Source organism: Dipodomys spectabilis, unplaced genomic scaffold (assembly GCF_019054845.1).
Source record: "Dipodomys spectabilis isolate Male_0828 unplaced genomic scaffold, ASM1905484v1 ptg000069l, whole genome shotgun sequence".
Taxonomy (NCBI): Eukaryota; Metazoa; Chordata; class Mammalia; order Rodentia; family Heteromyidae; genus Dipodomys; species Dipodomys spectabilis.
The window spans coordinates 20,948,461-20,953,796 of record NW_024870746.1 but is presented as its reverse complement, the minus strand read 5'-3'; positions in this window follow the sequence as shown (position 1 = coordinate 20,953,796).

Genomic DNA, 5,336 nt, shown 5'->3' with positions numbered 1-5,336 from the left:
TCTTGGTGAGAAATTGGAACACTTTCTCATTGCTGTGTGTCATCTTCGTTTTCGATGGCAGATTGTGGAAAACTGCTATTTTTCCCCAGCCAAACTTTAAAAAAAAAAATCTTATATAAATATTCACTTTAATTCAACCTAGAAAAGTACATTCATTCACTGATCTTTTAAGAAACTGATTAAAATATTTAATTTAGTTCAAATATATAAAGTAACAACACGGCATCCAGAGTAGCTAGGATTACAGATGTGAGCCACAATCACCAACATTGAAGTGTTTTCAAATGGATTTTTTAACGTTACAGATAGCTAACCTGAACTGTTTGAGTGAGTAGGCTGTCGGCCCAGTTGGCCTGTTATTCCCAGACTGTCTTTGCTGGGGTTTGAACTTAGTGCTTTGAACTTGCTGGGCAGGCTCTCTCATCATTAAGCCTTAGCCTTTTTTTTGCATAGGGTATAATTCTTGCCCAACCTTGGATCCATTTCTCCTACATATGCCTCACTGAGATGACAGGCATGCACAGTATGCCTAGCCTGTTTTGTTGTCAGAGTCTCAGTAACTGTGTGAGTAGCCAGGGTTACGGTAGGCACTAGTCACTGCCCCTGATCCCACCCAGGTTATTCTTCCTGTGTATACTTCTCCAAACAAAGAACCAGATCCTGTGTAACCACAAAACTACCATACACACAAGGAAATTATCCCTAATATATTGTGGCTGCCTATAACAAAGCCATTGAGGTTTTGCCAGATGGGCCAGTCATATCCTTGCTGGCTGGAGGGTGCAGTTCAGTTTCCACCGCCTCTACTTGTTTGGTCTAGTGTCCTTCATTCTGAAATAGAACCTCATTTGTTCTTAGTTTTCTTGACCTTGACATTTGCAGGGCTGACGTTTGGATAGGCTTAGGTGGGGTGACACGTCTCTGGCAGGAGCAGCACAGAAGCCCTGAGGATCCTCACAGCACCACACCCCATCATTTGCCCCATCACTGACACGTAACAATGATTGGTCAAACATGGCGTTTGGCAGACATTTCCTGTAGAGCTACCATGTATTTATTCAGGGTGGATATAGCTTCTTCTTTATTTAATTGGTTACAGTCTGTTGCTGTTATTTTTATTTATTATTTTTGGTGGCACTGGGATTTGAACTCAGGGCGTTGCACTTGCCAGGCTTAGCCTTGGTGTTTACTTGGTATCTGATATTACCAGTGGAAACACTCAAAGCTGGATTGTGTGTCCGTTGCATTTGCCAGGCCTAGCCTTGGTGTTTACTTGGTATCTGATATTGCCAGTGGAAACATTCAAAGCTGGATTGTGTGTCCTCTAAAGGTGGCACCCTTTTACTTGGGCATTGCTGTATTTTCTGACAAAAAGACCTGCTCTTTTTCTCCACGCCAGCCCTGTGTTCCCCTTCCCCCTAGGGCTTTGCGCATGCTAGGCAAGTATTCTACCACTGAGCTACAGCCCCAGCTCTCTTTTTTTGTGCCAGTCCTGGGGCTTGAACTCAGGGCCTGGGCACTGTCCTGAGTGTTTTAGCTTAAAAATGCTAGTGTTCTACCACTTGAGCCACAGCTCTATTTCCAGCTTTTTGGTGGTTAATTGGAGATAATAGTCTCACAGACTTTGCTTCCTAGACTGGCTTCAAATCACTAGCCTCAGATCTCAGTCTCCTAAGAAGCTAAGACACTAGCTTGTTTTTTGAGATAGGATCTCACTATATAGCTCAAGCTGGCCTTGAAGTCATGATACTTCATGACTTGATACCTTCATGATACCTTTGCTTTCTAAGTGCTGGAATTACAGATATGTGCTGCCAACCCTGGCAGACCTACCCTCTTTTAGTGAGAAATTATTTGGAAATCTAAATTTGAATGCCAGTTATGCTTACTGTAGTGGTGCCACTCACCTGGCCCAGTTATCAGAGCTTGGGAATATTTGCACAGGCACACAAGTGTCTGCATTTGTTAACATCTGAGTTTATTTCTGAATCTACATACTGGAAAACTTGAAGTCACGCTAGTACCTTCAGCTACAGTCTAAAACTAGGGGGCCTTCTAATTTTATTCTTTCCTAATTTACAACTTCTTAGACAGTGGTTCCCTTATCTTCAGTGAAATAACCCAGAGTCGGTATGTATTTTTTATACTTGGATATGCTTAAAATTGCTTGTAAGAAAAAAGTGATAACTGTTGAGTTTTAACATCACTTAACAAAATATTTAAGCATTGGTATTTCTTTCTCTTTTCTCAACATTCCATAGATAGAATCTTAAATTTTAAAAGATTTAAATGATAAATATAAGCCAGCCAAACCCATGCTAGTAAGAACTTTCTAGGCTAGGTTGGCACACATCAGTAATCCCAGTTATGTAGGAAACATAGGTAGGAGATGGAAATCTAAGCATGTCCCAGGCAAAAGTGTGAGACCCTATCTGAATGATAAAGCAAAAGGCCTGGAGGCATGCCTTAAATGGTAGAGTGCTTGCCTGACAAGCTAGTACAGGGCCCTGAATTAAAACCCAGTAATGCATATATGCACACCCCCCCCCCCCCCACACCAACCTTAAATGTGCCCTGTGGCTATTGGCATCTTTGTGCTGCTGTTTATCATGCAGTCTACATTATGAAAAAAGATGTGAGTTTGCCTAAATAAGTTTGAGAAATAGGGGGCAAAGGAACCATGATTGCACTCAGCTTCTTGTTTCAGATTTTTTTTCTCTGTGAATGGTAGCTCATCTGACAATAATGATCACAGTTCACAAGGCTTCTAGGCCTTCAGTTCCTCTGGCTCTGTACACATATGTGCGCCTGGATTTCAAGTCCACACATGGCAAACTGCTACTAGCCTGCAGAGCATACAGGATGCAATTGTGAATCAAGTAGTCATCTTGCTCTGTTCCTGGCTCAGCACCTGGAAAGAAGATGCTTCCGCATCAGTTCTGCTCCCAAGTGGACTGGAAGTTGTCTCTGCAATGATTTCATTGAAATGATGCTTCACATATGGTATCCTTACACCCACTAAGAATGTGAGGAGAGGCCACAGGACCATGAGTAGTAATGCATGATAGTAATATAGGACTGGAATGATATGCCATCTTGCTATTTTTGTTTTATGAGACAGGTTCTCACTATACCATCCAGGCTGTACTCCAGCCCACAATCCTCTTGCCTTAATCTCCTGATTGCTTGATTACAGGTGTGTACCACGATGCCTGGCTTACGTCGTATGTCCTGTAAGGCTGAAGTACATACAGCAAGCAGTGCCTTCAGAGTTACACACACGCACGCACGCACATACAGACATACATACACACACACACACACACACACACACACACACACACACACACACACACACACACACACACACACACACACACACACACACACACACACACACACACACACACACACACACACACACACACACACACACACACACACACACACACACACACACACACACACACACACACACACACACACACACACACACCCCAGACTAAAGAATGGTCCTGATCTGGGGAAGAGATAGAAGTATTCAGAAGTAAGACTTTATTTTCTTTCCACACTTTTCTTTTTGGAAGGAAAGAAAGCTTTGAATTGTGAACGCTGTTCGCAGCTGGCTGCACTGTGTGCCATATTCAAACAACAAGAACAAGCTAATGATAGGGAAACCGCGACGGGCGGGCAAAACAGCCCTCTGCTGGTTCCAAAGGGCTTATAATTGAGTGCAGATGGCCTCGGCGGGGATCGAGAGTGTGTTCCTGCCGACTCCTCACACCCTGGAGGACCAAGGGGGACTCCTGAGGTCTCAGCCCTGATTGTGCCCTCATGGGGGATAGGAGGGGGGACAAGGGAGGGGCAGTTGGTGCTGGAGCCTGCTGACTGCCTTCTGCCCAGCCTTCCCTAGGCTGAGTGAGCTGGGCTTCAGGCGGCCCAACTTAAGATTTGATGCATGTAGGGTATGAAGAACGCAGAAGGCCTGGTGTGAGGGAGCCACAGTTGTGAGTGCGTTATAACTGGCAGAAGAGCTTCACTGTGCAGGCTGCGGGTGGCTGTGAGATACCAGGTTTCCTGGAAATGCGAACTGCTCCTTTCAGGGTGCATCCCCCAGGGGTGGGGGCTCCCCAGCTCGCCTTTCCTGCTCTTTTCCCCTTCTCTCCTGTTCCCTTTCCCAACTGGTTTTTCCTTGCTGGTACTAGGTCTTGAACTCAGGGCCTCACACTTTATATGTATGTGTACACACACACACATACACACACATAAACATACGCCAGTCCAGGGGTTTGAACACAGGATGGACACTGTCTCTTGAGATTTCTTTTTGTTCAAGACTAGCCTTCCCCCACATAAGCCACAGCTCCACTACTGGCTTTTTGATGGCTAATTGGAGATAAGAATCTCATTGTCTTTCCTGTTGAGCTGCCTTTGAGCTGTGATCCTCAGACCTCAGCTTCCTAAATAGTTAGGATTATAGGTATCAGCTACCAACAACTGACCTCTTTTCCCAACTTTAGTCTTAGAGTATGTAGGCAGGCGCTTTATCATCAGATTCCAACTCCAGACCTCTAACTTTCAAAAGCTCTTTTGGAAGTCTAGTTATATAGAATTCTGAACAAATTTCAATCTACTCACCCTTCCTCCTTCCCCCCCTCCCCCTTTCTGTCTCTGCCTATCTGCCCCCCCCTTCTTCTCCCTCTCCCTCCCTCCCCCCCCCCCCCCCCCCCCTCTCTCCTTCTGCTTTTCCTAGGGCTTGAACTTAAAGGCCTGAATGCTATCCCTAAGGTCTTGGCATTTTCCCATTTGAGCCACAGCTCTACTTCTGGCCTTCAGATTTTCCTTCCTGGGTTGACTTCAAACCATATTCCTCAGGTCTCATGCTACTTAGTAGTTAGGATTATAGGCATGAGTCACCAGCATCTGACATCAGTTGTTTGTTTGTTTATTGCAATCTGAACAAAGAGTGGGTATTACCTAACCCATATGTGAATGTAATTTCTCCAAGGTGAAAAAGAGCTTGCTTTCCTCTGCTGAGCCTAGTCATTCCCTCTTGAGTAGAACCCACAATAGCTGACTGCAGAAACATGCTTTTTTCTTCCTTCTTTCTTTTTCTTTTTTTAAATCTTTTTTTCTTTTTGTCAGTCATGGGGCTTGAACTCTGGGCCTGGGTCCTGTCCCTCAGCTCTTCAGCTCAAGGCAAGCACTCTACCACTTGAGCCACAGCACCACTTCCGGTTTTCTAGTGGTTTATTGGAGATAAGAGTCTCACAGCCTTTCCTGCCTGGTCTGACTTTGAACCACGACCCTCAGATCTCAGCCTCCTAAGTAGCTAG